Source organism: Desmodus rotundus, chromosome 5, assembly GCF_022682495.2.
Source record: "Desmodus rotundus isolate HL8 chromosome 5, HLdesRot8A.1, whole genome shotgun sequence".
Lineage (NCBI taxonomy): Eukaryota > Metazoa > Chordata > Mammalia > Chiroptera > Phyllostomidae > Desmodus > Desmodus rotundus.
This window is the reverse complement of record NC_071391.1, coordinates 50,216,092-50,235,688: the sequence shown is the minus strand read 5'-3', so window position 1 is coordinate 50,235,688 and position 19,597 is coordinate 50,216,092. Positions and strand designations below refer to the sequence as shown.

At 44.6% G+C, this 19,597-nt stretch overlaps 1 protein-coding gene, 1 long non-coding RNA gene and 1 pseudogene across 6 annotated transcripts in view; 2 read left to right on the top strand and 1 right to left on the bottom strand.

Annotated features, from left to right (window-relative positions):
- Positions 1-3,773: 3,773 nt before the first annotated feature.
- LOC128780886 (protein S100-A10 pseudogene) lies at positions 3,774-6,151 on the top strand (annotated as a pseudogene).
- A 2,335-nt stretch (positions 6,152-8,486) lies between these two features.
- The window catches only part of PAK1 (p21 (RAC1) activated kinase 1), a 137,660-nt gene continuing 126,549 nt past the window's right edge, over positions 8,487-19,597 (top strand). The window contains exon 1 of one of the 5 annotated variants that reach the window (XM_053924676.2): positions 8,487-9,047. The gene's annotated coding sequence lies outside the window, so the exon portion shown is untranslated. Of the gene's footprint in view, positions 9,175-10,644; positions 10,660-19,597 lie in introns of those variants that run through there. The other 4 variants (XM_053924674.2, XM_053924675.1, XM_053924680.2 and 1 more) reach the window with 4 other exon arrangements.
- Positions 9,490-10,542, bottom strand: LOC128780950 (uncharacterized). The gene is made up of 3 exons (XR_008426888.1): positions 10,366-10,542; positions 9,968-10,049; positions 9,490-9,811 (listed from the first exon to the last, which is right to left on the bottom strand). It is a non-coding gene; the product is annotated as an uncharacterized lncRNA (long non-coding RNA).

The window sequence follows — 19,597 nt, the reverse complement described above, 5'->3', positions numbered from 1 at the left end:
GAATGTCTGTTTTCACACATGACTGGCATTATCGATCATTTTAGTGTTTGTTGACTGAATATTCTTAAGTTTATCAAACTGACTGTGGCAGAAGTGATGAATTGGCTCACTCAATACCCAGTCCAACTGCCTTCTGGTGTGTTTTCCTGTACCGGAGGCTGAGGAACCAAATCACATTTCCAGACTTGTTTCCAGTTAGAGTCCACAAATCAGATGCAGTCTTGCAAGACTTGAGTTTGGAACAGAGTTAGGTGGGGCAGGGGCAAGGACAGGACACAGGCGACCATTTGTGCTGATGGGAACCGCAGAGGAGAACCCGCAGAGGTGGGTTCTGGAGCCATCAGCCTCAAGAGGGGCTCTCTGACGGTGTGGGGCTACAGTTCCCTTGGTGGCTCCCACCGGCAGGACTGGGGGAGTCATTCCTGAAAGCTCAGCCTGGAGTCTTTTTCTTTAGCACTCGTAATGATTTTTCAAGTGATTTTATACCTTGAAGTAAATATTTTTATGCTACATTATCTAGAGTGGATCCTATGAGCTTGTTTCCTATTATATTCAATTGTGTGATATTGTCAAATTAGTAACCGCTCTGGTCCACCTTCCTTATTTGTAAAAAGAAGATAATAATACTGACTTATGGGGATGTTGTGAGGGTCAAATGAAATGATGTATCAAAAGCGACTGCTCTGGCTGGGTAGCTCAGCTGGTTGGAGCGTTGTCCCACTCTGCCAAGGTTATGTGTTCAATCCCCCTCAAGGCACATACAAGAAGCAACCCAATGAATGAATAAATAACTGGAACAACAAATTGATGATTCTCTTTCTCCCTCCCTCCCTTTTTCTCCCTTCTTCTCTCTCTCTAAAAATCAATCAATATACATATTTTAAAGTGACTGACTCAATTGTAATTCAGCAAGGCTCATGGGTGATGGGTCCTTTTTCTCTTCCTTCTTTTTAGGCTCACTCATCCTATAAGACCCAGCTTCATGCCATCTCCTAATACCTCTGGGGAGGCAGAATTATTACTGTCTTCTCTGGCCTCCCATTACACTTATTTAATTCCTTCGACAGGTCATAACATGTTGTACCGTTATTTATTCATATCCGTGTTTGGCTTCCCAACTAGCTTTTGAGCTCTTTGAAGGCGGGGGTGTTAATGACTTATCTCTGTATTTCCAGGGCCTGACGTAAAGCAGGGGATGAATGAAATGTGTTGGTTGAATGAATTAACCCTAACCCAGCCTCACGGAACCCTTGAGTCTCCCCGCCCCCCTTGTCACAACAGTGAACTCTTAATGCCCTCACTGGTGTCTTAGACTAGTATCATTTGGCCACAAGGAACAGGAAGTCTTTTAAACTAGCTCAAGCAAAGGCAGGTATATCAGTTAAGCTTTAGGTGCAGGAAACAGAAATCACTACAGCTGTTGTAAGTCAAAAAATATTAAAAGAGAAATGAGGTACTTATAATGTTGTTGCAAAATTAGGAGGAGTGAGTTGTAGGCTGACCCTCCAGGAATAACTCCCAGAACAACACTGCCAACCTGACCTCTCCCGTGGAGCTGCCACTTCTTGCACACTTAGGGAGGTGGGGTATCAGGAGCCCACCAGTGTTCAAGTGGTGTTCAAGAATACACAACACAGTGCAACTGAGGGATCAGGCTGCTGCTGCTACTGTTGTTACAACTAACTCTAGACACTCACAAAGTTAGAGACTGCCCACTGAGATACTGTTGCAAAAAAACCCCAGTCTCCTTAACTGTTCTTCCCAGCAGTGACAGCTGAAGCAGCAGGGAGATGATCCTGTCTCACTTCTGCCTTTGCAAACTCTTATGAGTGCCTCTAATTCTTTGAGCCTTCTCTCCCACCCCTCTGCATTAGTTTTCTATTGCTCAGTGACAAGTTCCACAAACTATTGGCTGAAAACCACACATGCTCATTATGTCAGGCTCTGTGGGTCAGGAGTCTGGCCCTCTGCTCAGGGCCTCACTGGGGTGCAATCATGGTGTTAGTGGGTTGCATTATCATCAGAGGCTTGCAAGCTCCCTCAAGTTGTTGGCAGAATTCATTTCCTTGCAGCTCCGGAACTCAGGGTGGCATGCTTTGTCAAGGCCAGGAGGAGAGAGTGAGTTGTCTTGGAGTCTTACACAGACTGAGAGCCCTGGAGAAAGTGACACTCCATAGTAATGACCTCATCTAGTGCCTAGATCTTGCCTTCTAAATTCTATTCTTCATGAAAGGAGTCAGAACTCTTTGGAGAAGTGGATGATTTGAGGGCTGGGTTAAAGGAAGGACAAGAAGAGCCTAGAACATTGTGGACCAAAAAGCAAGGAAGTGCTCCAAGAATGACTGGGACACGTCACAAGGACACTGAACAGCACGGCTATTCTGGAAAGCAGTGTAACAATTCTTACAGAGTTAAATACACACTTACCCTACCGCCCACTCATTTCCTACCCACAAGAAATAGAAACACATGTCCACACAAAGACTTGTATGTGAGTGATCACAGTAGCTTTATTCATAATGACCCAAAACTTGAAATCCCATCGACAGTTGAATAGATAAACAAGTTGTGGTATATCTATACAATGGAATACTACTCAGCAACAAAAAGGAGATTATCCATGTTGTGACACATGACACGACATGGATGACATCAAAAAACATGTTAAATAAAAGGAACCAGACACAAAGAAGTACATACTGTATGGTTCCACTTGTATGAAATTCTAGAGCAGGCAAAATTAATTTAAAGTGACAGTAAGCAGGTCACTGACTGCCGGGGGTTAGGGGGTGACTGCAAAAGGGGCACGAGGGAACTTCCTGGGTCAAAAGGGGTGTGATAGTGTCTACGAAAGATACACATTTGTCATGACTCATCAAGCGAAACACTTACAATAAGTATGTTTTATTAGATGTAAATTATACCTCAATAAAGTTGATTTTAAAAAGTTGAGCAAAAGATCTGAACAGACACTTCACAAAAGAGAATGTTCAAATGACCAAGAAACTTATAAACACGTTTTCCACTTCATTAGTAATCAAATAAATGCCCATTACAGTAATGTAATATCACTACATAACCACCAGGGTGATTAAAATAGTAAAGATTGATAACACTGAGAGTTGACGGGGATATGAGATAACTGGAACTCTCATGCATTGCTTGGTGGGAGGATAAATTGTCTCAAGTATTTTGAAAATGGGTTTGGCACTGTCTACTAAAGCTGCTTTTATCATGTGAAGCTATAAATGAACCCTGCTTAGTCTGTAGCAGATATTTCTGGTATGTGTCGTCACACCTCCTTAGCCCACCTCTGACGGCAGCACAAGTGTGGTGGCCATTTCCAACTCTCCTCGTGCTGCCAGTGTGTCACCTCAAGTGTCCACCGCACATCTTTCCTTATGCTGCCGGAGGGTTTTCTCTGACGTCCGGAGTTGCTTGCTAGACTTGCAAGCAAAGCCACAAAGTCCGGGGAATCAGCAGCCTTGGGAATGCCTCACCCAAGGAGGGATGGAAGCCAGTAGCTAAGAACTCTAACCTTTCAGGGGATCTATTCTGGGAGGCATTCTGGGAAGTTCTGGCAGAAGTGAGACCCTCAACAACACACCCTACACGGGCTTTTCCTTTCCCTTGCCTCGTTACCGTTTCCTGAGATTACCTCCCAAATAAACAACCCGCACCCATGTATTTATCTCAGGCTTTGCTTTTTGGGAAATCTAAACATAGGGACCACTTCAGGGTGAGATCCTGGGATGGAAGTAGTTGCCGATCAGATGGCAACAAGGACTCTGTTGTTGGCGATCAGTGGAGCGGTGCCAGCCCCTGACATGGCTGAGCTGTCACAACCGAGCTCTTCACCTGTGGCAGGTGGAAGTACCTCTGGAAGGAGCACATTGACTGTGCAGTAGCTCTAGCATACAAATTCTTAATCTGTTTTTTAAAAAAATATTGCTGTCCCAAGGAGAAAAATTATATTTAAAAAATCCCAGGTATGTGTGTTGGGGGGGCAGGAATGCGGTGGGAGGGTCTGGCGGGCAACAAGCATGAAGGTGGGCAAAAGGTACAAACGGCCAGTTATAAGGTTAACAAGGTCTTGGGGATGTAATGCACAGCTTGGTGATCATAGTTAACAATCCTCTTTTGTGTGTTTGAAAGTTGCGAAGGGAGTAGATCTTAAAAGTTGTCATCCCAAGAAAAAGAATTTGTAACTATTATGTGGTGATGGATGTTAGCTAAACATATGGTGGCAATCATTTTGCATATACATATATCAGATCATTATGTTATACACCTAATCAGCATTATATTTCAACTATATCTCAATAAAAATGCATACAAACAAAATATCCCTAGCCAGAGAAATTAAATACTAAGGTATGAGATTTTGTCAAATAGGGCTGAGGTTTGGATGCCACAAACCACTGTAATATCTAAGGTTTTTTTCCCACTTAAGGACAAGTGTCCACTTTCTTGGGGGAGATATTGCCCCCATTGAGAACTCACGCTGCAGCACTCGCATGGAGTGGGGGTAATGTTAGTTTTAGTTCCATGGAATTGGCTGGGTTTTGTTAAATATCTTAAAAGCCTAGAAGAAAGAGAATTTCAGGCTCAGGTTATCTATTTATCAATTCAGGACATGGTATGAAATCCAGAGGAACGTTGTGGAAGATTTTTTTAAAAACCCTCTTCTCCTGCAGCTGGAGAGCACACGAGGCTGAAAATCGGGCTGAGAATATAATTGTTAGGGTGGCAGAGCTTCTTTGGCTGTTCTCTCACACTAACGTCAGGGTGTCTATGGCAGAGTGGGACCTTGAGGCCTGGGATAGATCCACTGGGGTGGATGCAATGGAGAACCTTGTACCTCTAGCAAGTAGCTGCCTCCCACTTGTTAGCACAGAGTTGTTGCCCTTGATACAAGACTGTCTTAGTTTCTTATTGCTGCTGTAACAAACTGTCACAAATATAATGGCTTAAAACAACATAATTCATTATTTTATTTTTTATGGTGCAGCATGCTTTATTTGAGAGGGTGTGTGGACACGTGCATGGGGGTGGGGATGGCTTTCAGTCCCTACACCAGGGCTGGATGCTCTGATCACACTCTTTACCACCACTGCCTCCCTGCCTGCTGGGTATTCTGGGGTCATACCCTGCTGTTCAGTCAAATACACATTATTTTACAGTTCTGTGGTTCCAAAGTCTTAAATGGGTGTCCCTGGGCTAAAATCAAGGTGTTCACAGAGCTCTGTTTCTTCCTGAAGTCTCCAAAGAAGGATTTTTTTCTTGCCTTTTCTGGCTTCTGGAGTTCTTTTTATTCCTTAGCTGGTAGGTCTCTTCCTCTGTCTTCAAAGCGTGGGTGGGATGCTTCTCACATTGAATCACAACTCACATTGACCTCTTCTGTAGTCTAACCTACCTCTTCCTCACTCTTCTGCTTCCCTTTTCACTTTGAAGGATCCTTGTGATACAGTGAATCCACTTGGATAATCCAGAATAACCTCCCCATCTCAAGACCCTTAATTTAGCACTGGCCCAGTGTCCCAGCCAACGATCCTGCTGTGCCTTCAGCCAAGACCTCTCCAAATTTCTGTCTCAAATGGAACACACCATGGAAACCATGATCTTCCCATTTCACATATTTGCTGGGGACAAAGGCTACTTAACAAAGGAGGACCTGAGCCCTGACCAGGTTGCTCACTTGGTTGGGGTGTCATCCCATACACCAAAAGTCTGTGGGCTTGATTCCAGGTCAGGGTACATACCTAGGTTTTGGTTCAATCCCTGGTCACGGCGCACATGGGAGGCAACCAATCAATCACGTTGATGCTTCTCTCTACCTCTTTCTCCCTCCTCTCTCTAAAATCAATAAACATATCTTTGGGTGAGGATTAAAAAAATTAAAACAAACAAACAAACAAACAAACAAACAAAACCGAAAGGAGGACCTGAGAATACTCATGGAAGAGGAGTTCTCTAGATATTTATAAAAAATCAGAAAGATCCTCTGGCTGTGGACAATATAATGAAGGACCCGGACCAGCGCTGAGAGGGCAGAGTGGGCTTCCAGAGCTGCTTTTCGCGAACTGCTGGGCTCACCATCACGTGCAATGTCTATTTAGTGGCACGCGTGATGCAGAAGGGAAAGAAGTAGGGAGCACCGAGCAGTTCTCCCGCCCTGACAAGAGCTCTCCCAATGGGTGGTTTAAGGAATCTTTGCCCCACAGACTCCCCTTGTATATGGACTTCATGAGCAGACTGGGACACTTAGAAAGTGTACAAATAAAAGCCCACCCACACTCGACAAAAAGAAAGAAACCCAATTAAAGCCAAATAAGCTTTTGATGCTTATATTGCTTGCATTCTCTTGCCCTCAATACACAAACTTCTTTAGTTCCTGTAAAAAATGTATACTTAATTTGATTTCGCCTGCAATGTCCCTTTTGTCATGGAAGGTAACATATTTGTAGGTTCTGGGGATTAGAATGTGAATATTTTTAGGGAGCCGTTAATCTGCCCACCACAGACACCATACAGAAACAGTTTAGATTAGGATTAATTTACTGGGTTATGGTCTTGGGTTAAGTTACATAACTCCTTTGTGCCTCAGTTCTCATTAATAAAATGGGGGGATAACAGTCTATCTCAAAAGGTTGTTAGAAGCTTAAAGGAGATAGTGCTTAGAACAGTGTCTGGCACATAGTAAGCACTATGTTAGCCTTTATCTGATACGTTTTTATAACATTGATTCTATAACTATGTGTCAGGCACTGTTCTAGATACTAGAGATATAGACAGTATGGGTAGGAATAGGACTTGATCTCAGGGAGCTCGGGGAGTCAGATACACAAATACAATTACTACACAGCATGCTACATGCCATAAAGGGCATGGAAGTGCTATAGGATCACAACACTGTGAAGGCTCAGGGAAACTTGAGAAATATTAGTTGGTAGACAGGGACAATGGGGAGGGATTGACTGTGGGAGTGGGGACTGTGGGGGTGAGCAATGGGGAAAGAGGTGGGAAGCTGTAACTCAACAACAATAAAAAACATAAAAGGAAAAATAATAAAAAAGAAATATTAGTCAAATGAATAAATGAATATGACATTTGAACTGGGCTTTACAGAATGAAGAGGTGTTGGCCAAAGAGATAAAGACAGAAAGGGCTCAATAGCCAAGAAGATAAGTGTGTTCGAAGAACGTTAAGTAGCATGTTGTGTGGCTGGAACAAAAGATGAAAGGTGTGAGATGAAGCTAGAATGGCTGATGTAAGCACCAAGGTTGCACAGTGTCAAGGAGTTTGAACCCGATCCAGAAAGCAACAAAAGCCTTCCAAAGTGTTTAAACAGGGGACAGCATAGTAAGATTTGAGGCTTTAAATGGCTACCCTGGTCACCAGTAGGAGTGGATTGAATTTTGAGAGACTGGAAGCCGCTCCCGTTGTCCAGGTGATGGTAGTGAGTAAAGGGGAGGGCAAGGTTGGAGAAATACATAGCAGACTACAAGATTTGGTGACTAGTTTGGGGTGTTGGGCGAGGAAGAATAGGGGCTGCCGGATGGAGGTCCATTCACTAAGGCCAGAAAGTAACATGAGGCCCATCTTTAAGGGAAAATGGTACAGACAAAATTCCAAAGGTCTTAATGGGTGCTACATTGTAGTTACTGTCATTATAGTAAAACTGAGGCTTGTAGAGACCAAGTTAAGGATACACGGTTACTACTTATGATGGAGAAATTGTGGCTTAGACATGTTACGATCTTGTCACTAACATTTGTACAGCTGGTATTTGAAGGAAGAATCTGATTCCAGACCCCCAGTCACTAGTGTTTCAGTTTGGTCACGTGGAATTTCAGGTACAGTTAAGGATGTAAGTGACGCTGTCTAGAAAGCATTGGGAAATACGGAATCTGAGCTCAGGGGAAAGGTTTGGGTTGAACGTAGTCTCCGTGTTAGAAGAGGAACGGGAAAGGAAGCCCGGTTATTTCAATGTCAGTACGCAATAGCTCAAAATCTCCGTTATTGTTTCTTTGTTCTTCCCTACCTCCCCCACCTCCCCTGCAAAACCCCAACTCCAAATCGTATTAAAAATGCCTGGCTCTGAGGTCACAGCTGGGGTGGTTTTCAAATTCTGCTCTCGGCAATGATCTCGCTGATGCATTGGTGCTTTGTAACCTTAAAGAGGACCACAAGACCAGGGGCTTAGCAGTCTTTTTCCACCCTGACTACACCATTAACGCCCGCAGATATTGCCCCCAAACCCTCCCCTACTAAGGCCGAGTCAAACAGCCTGCAGCGGTAGAGCGCTAGCGGAGCGCAGAGACTGGAGAGCAATGACGTCATGCGGCCACCGGGTGATTCCCTTCGTCTTTGGCGTAATGCGCCGATGACGTCATCCAGGGCGCTTGCCATCCCCGAGCCTGGGTCGGCCGCGCTCGCGTCGGTCCGCTCCGGCCTCCCCGCCCCCTCCCACCTGCGGGAGGCGGGGCGGGCGGGACTCCGCGGGCGCCGCGGCCTCGCCCGCAGCGAGGTGGGGGCCGGTGGGACTGGCTGTCGGGCCCGGCTCCGCGGCGCACAATAGCCCCACTGCGGGCGGGGCCGCGGCTGCAGCTGGAGCCCAAGGTGCCAGCCGCACAGTAGACGCCCCTCGCGGCCTCCCCCGCACACTCCCTCCCCTTTAGCTCGTCCCTCTCGCCGCCCCGGCCGTTCTGCTCCCCCGACGCCCTCCCCTCTCCCCCTCACCCCCTCTTTCACCGAGCTCCGCGCCTTCGAGACCCCCTCGAGGAGCTCTCGGTCTCCCCAGCGCCTGCCCCGGAGGCCTCCGGAGCCCGCTCTCGTCCCCGCCCCCCGCAGCAGCCCTCCGCCCGCGTCGCCCGGCTGCTTCCCGCCCCCTCCCCGTCCTGCGGGGACTCCGGCCGGCCGAGCCGGGTGGGGGAGGCGCCGAGCCAGTGAGGCGGCCCCTCGCGCACTTGCCCGGGCTCGGCCGCCGCCACGGTGCTGGAGGAGGAGGAGCAGGAGCCGCCGAGTCGAGCGAGCGAGCGCGGAAGGTGAGCGCCGGCCTCCCGCCAGTGCCGCTGGCGTCCCGGGCCGGCCCGCCGGGGCGCGGGGGAGCGGGCGGCGCGAGGTGGGGGGCCGGGGCCCATTCATTCCCCGCGGCGGGCGCGGGGACCCCAGGTGAGAGGAGGCGGGGCCGCCGCCCCGCGAGTGTGGGGGTTCCTGTCGGGCCAACAAAGGCTCCCTGTGCACTCGCCCGCGCGGCCGCCGGTCTCGGGCTGGGGGGGGCCGGGGGACCGGGGGGCGGACGGGGCGGGGGAGGGGCCGGGCGCCCGACAGGTTCGGGTCTGGGGCGACTCCCTCCCGAACTTTGCGGTCCTCCCGCGCTCCCCCTGGCCCGCGCGATCGGGAAGCCCAGCAAAGCGGCGTCCGAGCTGTTCTGCACGGAAACATCAGCCCTGCCCGGGCCGGGGCGATCACCTGTAGGGCTCCACTCCTCGAAGAATTCAGCTAGATGGAGCCCGACTTCGGCAGCCCCTCCCCCACGCCGGGAATACTCAGTAACTTGTGCAGTTAAAGCCAAACAGGGAGAGGAGAACTATTTTATGTTCATTAATTCCATTTCAAAAGACACGATTATTATAGCCTTCACTGCCTTGAATATTTTCACCGCAAACATCGGTGAGAGTGTTTTTGGAAGAACACTTGAGAAGTTGTGGGTGTAGGGAGCAAAGTGCTCGTGCTTGTTAAACTCCTTGGATAACTCTCTTAGGCTTTTTTCCACCGCAGTTGTGAAAGGCGAAGGGAAGGGTTGGTCCTGTGGTTACCAATAACAATTCAAATCCATTAGTCTAGCCTTTAAGAATTGCTGCTGAGAAAAATCTTTAATTTTGCCTCCTGTGCTTTTGGGCTTTCTCAGTGTTGTTGGGAGAAGACAGGAGTGAACAGTACACCGATGCCTCATTGATCTTACCTGTGACTTCACCCCCTTCCTGTGTGACCTTGAGCAGGTCACTTCCAGCCTTAAAGGGGTTCCAGGGGTTTGTTTTGATGCCCTAGAAACAGGAAGATAATCAGTGAGCACCTCCTCAGCTCTCAAGACCACTGAAGAATCCCTGCTTCTCCCCACTTTGAAATCTTTGCTCGCATCCACTCCCAAACTCCTCTCAGGCGAATCGGGCTTCTCACTGGAGCCCCCCAGGCCTGTAGGATTTGCCGCAGCACCTGTAACGTTGTTGTTGTTTCTGTTGGGGCAGTCCCCAGTCGGTGCGTGTGAGGTCCACCTCCCCTCCGCTAGAGCCTCTGCTTCTCAAAAAGGGTTTTGGGAATATGGACCCTGAAACATTCCCTGAAGCTTGTCCATATCCTTACCTGTGTAAGCTCCTGGGTTTATCTGGCTAATGTGCTTGTTCAGACATCCTTTGACCCCACACTGCTGGGGTCTGGAGAGCTGCTGTGTTCCAGGCCTCCTGCTGGGGCTATGGGGATTCAGAGTCTGTCTATTAAGAGGTTCCCTGTCTTCAAAGAGCTCAAAGTCTAGTGGGTGAGGTGGACGTGTAAAGGATGAAGGCCTGCTCTAATCTCTGGGGGATTCCAGCTGTACAGGGAGTCGTGTGCAATAACTGAGGCTGCTGGACCTGTTTTACAAGTGTTGCTCTGGCTAAAGTGAGTCCTCAAGGGGAGGTGGTGACCTGCCACACATCCGTTAAGACAGCGCTTGATAAAAAGCTTGTTCAGTTCAATTCAATTCAATAAATATTTACTAAGCACGTGTTATGAGGCTGTGTGCTGGGCTTGGGGGAAGCAGTGCTTTCTGAAAGGAGGATACCATGGACCCAGAGAGATCTTTGTAAAACAAAACTCATCACATCATTTTTTCCTACCCCGACTAGTCATTGCATAAAGATAAATTTTCAAACTCAAACCTGAATAAGAAATTTTTAGAGATCAGCCTACTGCCTACTTTTGCAGCCTCACTTTGCATAACTCTCCGGCCATATTCTTTCTTATCCCTGCTTTTGCTTGTGCTGTTCCTTTTCCCTGGAATGCCAGCCTCCCACCTTCCACCTGCCTGTGGAGAAGGGCTTGTTGGCTCTCTGGAAAGCGGCAGTCCCTTAGTCTCTCCTTTTATTACGTTCCTAGAATGAGTTGCTTCTTCATTCTCTGGTTCCTCTACATATCACTCTTATAATGCTCTATAGCACTATTGCAATTATCTGAGTTGGTGCCTGTCTTTTCCATTCACCTGTGAATTTCCTGAGGGCAGGATCTGTTTAGTTTTAGTGTCTACCAAAGTTCCTTGCACTGAATCAGTGTTTGAAATGGACGAGTGTATGAATGAAGAAGCAAGTCAAAGCCCGGGAGACAGATGGATGATACCTAGTCCTTTGGGTTATAACAGTTATCTCTAAGTGTTGTTCTGCCGCAAGCAGCATCAGTATAATCTGGGAATTTGTTAGACTTGCAGATTATTTGTCCCATCCCAGACCTACCTATGAAAAACTCTGGAGTTGGGGCTGTAAACCTCTGCTTTAACAAGCCCTCCAGGTGATTCTGATACTTGATAAAGTTGGAAAGCTGCTGGGTTAAAGGATCTGCTTTTCCTAAGATCAGCACCTTGCCAGCCCCCTTGCTCTCCCTCCTTTTCCATAGTACTTTCTGCCTGTCTATTGTCCAGCTTTTGGCACTAAATTGAAAGCTTCCTGAGAGCAGAGAAGTTTATCTATTTTGTTCACTGCTTTAATTTCAGTGCCTAGAATAGTGACTATATGCAGGCACTTAGATAGTTGTTGAATGAATAAGAAGATTAAGTCCCATTTACTGCCAGCTGCCACATTGGGGTTTTATTCAAGAATGGTTTTCAGAATGAAGAGGAACCATGCTTTAATATTAAACTCTAAGTGGATTCTAACATTTTTCTGGGATTTATTTTAGATTGGGCTCCACCCCCCCACCCCCGCCCTTTTATATCTGTCTTTTCCACCAAACCTGCAGGGGTTTTTGGCTTTTGTTCTAGTCAAGACCTGAAAACTGCCATTGAAATATCCTAGGCCAGGATTGTTTCTTAGGAATTTGCAACTTGGTTTTGCAAGTCTAAATACGTACCCTGACTTTTGAGCCTTTTAACTTGAAACTGTCTCTTCCGGATCTCCTGTGGTTTGGTCTTTCTCTCGTGATACTTAAAGCCATACAAGGGCCTGTCTGACTCTACACAAAGGTTTTCCTTCCTTATGAAGCTCTTTAAATACATTTGTCTTTCACTTTCTTATTAGCTCTAAGATACAATATCCAGTTTTCTCTTTTCCCAAGTTCCTCCTTGGAGATTGGCTGCATTTGTTCATTTGTTCATCATTTATTTATGAACATTTATTGAGTCCTTCCCTGCCATGTGCCAGGCCTCAGGCTGGGTCAGCGTGTTCAGATAATTCGAGTCTTAAGTAGTTAAAGGTACCCCAGCGTGGTGTGGTAAGTCCTGAAATGAAGGGATAAAATGAGGCATAAAAAAATGATGTATACTCATAAAGATGGGGGGAAGCTGTCTTCTTAACTTCCCCCCTCAATTTAGGAATAATTTGTCAAATAAGCATCATTTCGATAAACAGACTTTAAAATTTTTTAATTAAGAGGTTGATGGCTTTGTTGGGGAAAATGAAAAGAAAAATCAGGGTAGAATCAGCAAGCACTAATCTGAATTGAGTTAATTCTCAATTTGGTTGTTTCTGGTTTTAATGAAGTTTCCTTTCTCCCTATTTATCTTCCTAAATCATAACCAGGAAGTAGGGACTAAACTTTTTTTTGTATGTTAAAGAGAGAAGTTTAAGGTTACCAAAAGAATACACTGTTTCATACATGCCATTTTAATTCCTAAAGACTAATGTAATTTGGGGAGGGGGGAACAGCGAATGCGGGAGAAAGTCAGGAGAACGAACTTCAGTTTCTGCGTGACTTTGTGCAAGTAATTTTATCTCTGCCCCTCTTCTGCCTGTAAAGTGGGGACAGTAAAAGTTTGTGTGACCAGCTTACAAGGTTACGAAGCAACTAAATAAAATACTGGATATAAAGAAACCTTTGAGAAGTGTAATTGGTTAGCTGGTGGTTAGCTGGTAGTAAACATGGTAATTAACAGTAGGTTATAGCACACCTGTCAGGTGAGACGCTCTCTCCAGTCTTTAAGCATGCAGGGTGGTTGCCAGTACCTCGTTCGTGGGTAAGGAGGTTGACGCTCACACCGGCAAAGCGGACTTGTTCAAGGCTCTGCTGAAAGGAAGTGGCAGACGTCAATTCCAGTCGCTATCCGCTTGATCCGAGCAGTTATGTGTTATGTTCATTACCCAGGTGCTGTAATTTCTCCCAACAGAGGATATAGGGATGTTTGGCAAGTATATTGCTGAGAGAGTTAAAATAAAATTGTTTGTCGTTTAGCCCGCTCTCCTCTTTTGTGCACAGAAAGATTGGTGAAGACAGATTTACATGCATTTGCATTTATGTTTCCTACAGGGAAAAGACTAACATCTGCCCTGGTGTTTTTGTTCAGTCTTTACAGCAGTCCTGTGAGATGGGTATTTCCATTTTACAGGAGTTGGGAGACTGAGGGTCATAGAAGTCTTGGCTTGCTCAAACGCACATTGTTAGCAAATGACTAAATATTGGTTAAAAACGACATTTTTTGAATTTAAATGTAGTCCTTTCCTGTTGCCACTATATCATATTGCCTTTTAAATGCTATTAAACTGAACTGTGGTTCACTGGAAATGTCTCTTTAGAGTGTTTCCTAATCACTTTAGACTCTTCCCTCTAAGAAAATCCTGACTGAAGTCCACAAAAAAACATAATTGCTGATAAAGCTCCGTGTCAGATGGTCAGGATACTGCAGACTTACAAATTACACTTCTCTACTGCAGCTGAAAGATCAGACTTCATCCAGTATTCTGAGCCACTCGCGCCTAAATATTCATTTCCATTTGCCACCAGAAATGTATGAACATAACGTGATACATTTTCCTGCTCCTGTGTTAAGCCTTATATCCCTGAGTAACTTCCTTCACTCTCCCATCCTTCTAGTCTTGGAGGTGGGGAAATCCCCCCAGTGCTAGGGTCCTGCAGGTGTTACCCACTCTAGGAATAGTTAGTAGTAAGTCTAGAGAGAACCGGAGGTTATCGACTCCTCACTAATTTGGTTTTGTTTGGTATTGATTAATTCTCTAAAATTGATCTAAGTCTTGGTTATAAAAAATCCATTATGTGTGTCTTGGCTCTTACTCGTGGAGCCAGGATGAGGTGATTTGCCTGCAGCAGTGGGGAGTTAATTCTTGTTTTGGGGGCTTGCTTCTGTCACTTTCCTACTTCCATCCTTTTCCAGTGTCCCTGTCCCCTTCCTTTTCAGGCCGTGTGAGCGCCAGCTGGGGCTGGCAAGAACACTTTCCTCCTTCATGGGATCTGCCTTTTGAATCTTGGGATAATAAATGACGGTGACAGTATATGTGTGGCGTCCACCCTCCTCTGCCTGCATAGCTCTTCAAGGCCCAGCTTGCTTTATTCTCTCCCTGGTTCCCACAAAGCTGGGATTAATGTCGTCCTCATAGTACTTTGTCTGTTGCCGCTGTATTGTCTGTCACTTTCTAGGGAAGGAGATAGATGCGGAAGGGAGAGCACTAAATTTGAATAAGGCAAAGACCTCCTTGGACATTGAACTTATTTATCTCTTTACTTTTCATTTGAAAAAAAGAAATAGTACCTAACTCACAGAGTTGTTGTTTAGATAAAATGAAATAATATATGTGAAAATGAGTTGTAAGATGTTCAGCTGCACAGATCTAAGGTAGAATTGTTTTATGACTACAATTGTATGTAGCAGTGGTTTTTAATTTTGGCCGTGCATTTGAACCATCTGTGAAGATGTTTAAAAAAATGGCCTGGGCTCCGTCTCAAGTCTAGTTAATCAAAATCTCTTGGGATCTCTATTTTTGAAGGTTTATAGGTAATTCTGATATGCAGACAGAAGGACGGCCTTATATTTTGCATAAATGTCTATGTACCTATTAGATGAAAACTAATGTTTTAATTTTCATTTAAAGTTTGTTTGCTAAACACATTAAGCATCAGGCCTTGTCATGGTCTCCGAAGAAAGAGATGAATCATACCTGGCCCTACCCTTAAGTTCACAGTTAAGAAAGACAGATGTCCACAGACAGTAATACTGTATGTATGGAGACAAAAATGAGACCTGGAGATATATGCTGGTGCAGTGTGAAGGCAGAGAAGAGCCATCTGCTGCACCTGAAGTGGGGGTAGCCTGGCAAACCTCCCTAAAGGAAGTGACACCTAAGTTGGCTTCTGAGAAATGAGCTGGGGTTAATCAAGTACAGTGGGGGAGGGGTAGGAAGAGAGGGAAGGAAAGATCTTCCTGTAAGATAGTGAGACCTGTGAACACTAGAAGGCTTGAGCGCATGTTTGGGGAACCTTGATTGGCTTAGTACACTTAGAGCACGGGTGCAAGGCGGGGAGTGGTAAGAGCAGAGAGGGAGGAAAGGCCCTGGTGCTGGAGAGCCTTTTATGTAGTGCACAAAGTACTTTCACTGATACTATCTCACTTTAGCCTTTCTACAGCTCTCTGGGTTAGCTAGGAAAGGTACTGTTTTACCTCTGTCTGCATAGAAGAGAAAACAGCCTGAGGCTGTATAGCATAGGTTTGATTTGAAGCCAGGTCCTTCTGACTCAAGCTTCTTCTTTGACTCATGCTTCTTCCATTACACCATAGCTGTTCTGTGCCTTACAGTCTTGGGAGGACCATCAGATGAGCTCCGTAGATAACGCACAGCAATACGTAAGTTGTAAAGTGCTTGACTGATACTGCCCATTCGCTGAGAGTTTAGGCTACGTGGCCTATAAAAGTGCTTTTAGCTCCAGGATTCTGTGGGCAATTCCTAGGATTTTCCTTAATCACTGAAATGGGGTTTTTTTGCAGAAGTTGGTAACCAGGGTCCAGTGAGCTAAAATATTGTCAGAGGGTTAGTTACCCTTCCAATTTTAGTGTCTTCACTCAGCCTCTGTTGCCTTTTTTTTTTTAAAGATTTTATTTATTTATTTTTAGAGAGGGGGGAAGGGAGGGAGAAGTAGAGGGAGAGAAACATCAATGTGTGGTTGCCTCTTGTGTGCCCCCCACCGGGGACCTGGCCCGCAACCCAGGCACGTGCCCTGACTGGGAATCAAACCAGCGACCCCTTGGTTCATAGGCCCGTGCTCAATCCACTGAGCCACATCAGCCAGGGCCTGTTGCTTGTTTTAATAATACATTTATATTTCTTTTGTTATGAAACAGATACATGATTCTCATAGAAAATTTGGGAAATACAGAACAATAAAAGGTTAAAAAAAACTCAAGCAAACCAAACCCAACAAATCCATCAGAGTAGAGTTTTGTTGTAGAATGGTGACTGGTAGTAGCACTTTACCTATTTCCTTCTAACCTTTTAAAAAAATGAGTTTGGGATGTGATTTCCCTGTTTCTCAGGTATCCCCTTTCCCCAACCTCAGTTTACGTTAAGGGTGAGTGAGATCAGGAACCAGTCAACATCGTCAGCCTCATTATAACTGACCTTTTATTTCATTTAAAATTTTTAAAAAATTTATTTAACTTTAGAGAAAGTGGAAAGGAGGAAGAAAGAGAGGGAGAGAAACAACAATTGATTGCCTCTCATATGTGCCCCAACCGGGGACCGAACCTGCAACGTAGGCATGTGCCTTGACCAGGAATGCAACCGGTGACCTTTCGCTTTGTGGGATGACACCCAATCAGCTGAGACACACAGGTCAGGGCACAGCTGGTCTTTTATTGATGACTTTCACAGGGTCGACTGCTTTACTTTTGATTTTTCATTTACTCCTCAAAATAATCATTGTATAGATTTATATTCATTTTGTAGATGAGGACTGTTAGGAGCAGAGAGATCAAGTTGGGGTCTGAAGATACTTTTGTGATTGTTACTGGGTGACCATGGCAGTCACTTAAGCACCCTCAGCTTTCCTTAGCTGTCTTACAGATACATTAATTTAGATGCCAACTTCCCAGCTCAGATATTTAATGAGAGTAATTTTTTTTCTCTCTTCCTCCCAGCCCTCTTTTCTTGTAGGACATCAGGACAGTGATTTTCAACCTTTTTCATCTCATGCCACACGTAAACTAATTACTGAAATTCTGCAGCACACTGGTTGGAAATCGCTGCACTAGCACATTATCAGTAGCAGTTTTTCACTAGGATATAGTCCATCGGTAACAGTGTTTCACTATGGAAAGAAGTCTCAGTGGACTAGAGAAGCAAAATTTAAATTTCCACGTTGGGGGATGGGTGGAGCGGAACCTTGATAGTTGGAAGGACTCTTAACTCCTTATCACCTGGAGAACTACTATTTTATATACTTTTTTTCCATTTAAGATTATTTTCCCATCTGGAATTTGACCAGTCCAGAATCTGAGATTTTTATTTGGTGTGAGGATAGATTTTGCTTGATTAGTTCAAGTTATCTATATAATCTGTGAAGTAACTTAAAGCAAAAAGCCACATGACCAAAGGGGAAACATTCATAATGATAGACTTTTGAAAGCCCAAGTTTTCCAAGCAGGCTAGAGACAGTTAGGGTTTACTGTTTTCAGACACTTTTCTATACATTGTCATTTAATTTAATTCTATCTTTAAGGCATCAGATGGAGAGAAGTTAAGTGGCTTATGCATTATAACCTGGCTGGGAGTTTGCACATTGGAATCTTAAATCCCTATCTTCTGTCCCCAAATCTGGTGTTGGCCCCTGATCATTGGGTGCTACTTTCACCAGTGGTACTCCTTTGATTTTCCCTTTACTTAAAAAAAATTCCTCGTTCTTGGAGAATGGTAAAAGCTAATTACATCTTGTTTTCTTTCAAAAAATCATGTTGTTTCTATCCATTGTCACTTGCCAGAGAATTGTCTGAAATTGATGCTTTGTAAAGGCCAATTGGGAACGGCTGCTGAGTGTATCCTTATTTATGGGCTGTTACGGGCTGGTAGAGTAGGGGTCAAAACATACACTTATACATACAGTGTACAAAATCAATACATCTCTACAGTGCTTCTGTTTATTTTTAAGTTAGTCTACAAATGTTTATTGATTGCTTCCTATGTGTCAAGCTTTGTGTTTAGTACTAAAGGTACAATTATAAAGAATACAGAAAAAGACCTTGCCCTTTCTCTTATAAAGCGTACGCTCCAGAGGGGAAATACACAGAAAAGTATTAAATGTACAAATAGTTAGCTGCAGGTTTTGATAAGTCCTACAAAAGTCATAAAGGACTAATATAGAGAATTTTGGAGTGATAAAGTGAGGAGATAATGTTCTTAAACTGAGACATGTAAGATAAGTAGATATTAGTTATGCAGAGAGTGGGGGATAGAGCCTGTCAGGCAGAGGGAACATTTTAAATGCACAACGGCCCTCAAAGTAAAAGGTTAGAGCTATTCTGTTCAGTATGGCGTACTAGCCAGTGTGGTTATTGAGCCCTTTTTTTTCTTTAAAGATTTTATTTATTTATTTTTAGAGAGAGGGGAAGGGAAGGAGAAAGAGAGGGAGAGAAACATCAATGTGTGGTTGCCTTTTGCATGCCCATCACTGGGGTCCCGGCATGCCACCTAGGCTTGTGCCCTGACTGGGAATCGAACTGGTGACGCTTTGGTTCGCAGCGCAGTGCTCAATCCACAGAGCCACACCAGCCGGGGCATGAGCTCTCAAAATGAGACTGGTACACATACAGATGTGCTGTAAGTATAAAATACACATCAGATGTTGAAGATTTAGTACTGAAAAAATAATTTAAAATAACTTTTTACATTCTTTGTATATTGAAATGTTAATATGTTGGATAAATGTGTTAAAATATATTTTCAAATTAATTTTAACTTTAAAAATATAGCTACTAGAAAATTTAAGATTTACATATGTAGGTCGTGTAAGTAGCTTGCATTATATTTCTGTTGCATAGTGCTGGTTTAGCTAAACGTAGAGTTAACTGAAAAAAAGGTTATGTCTCGTGCATAGGGAGTAAGAGTGACAGGTCCAAGACGAAGTTGGGGTGGTAAGAAGGGACCTTTCCAAATGCTATCCTTTGCAATATCCTAGTTAATTCTGAGGGATTGAGAAGGAATTACTAACTCTGATTTCATAGATGAACAGAGACAGTTCGTGGCCGCCTGAACCCCCGCCTTCAGGGTGCCAGAGTGCATAGATGAGCCAGCACTGTTCGCAGGGTCCTGAGGGTAGAATGCTCTCTGTCACTGATTGTCAGCTGAAATAAACAAGCAAATATTGGTGACTAAATTGATTAATCCCAATTTTCAAGTGGTTTTGAGATCACCTCTGGGTATCTACAATATCTAAATGGAACTGTTGGTCAAAGATTAAATTTTTCACTGAAGAGAAAACAATCCCTCCTATAGTTTGACTCCTCTTGAAACTGTTTCACAGTACACTTCTTTCAACTTTTTTGTATGTTTAAAAATTCTTTATAATAAAATATTGCGAGGGGAGTATGTACAGTGAGCATCCATATACTCATTATTTAGATTCTGTGACATTT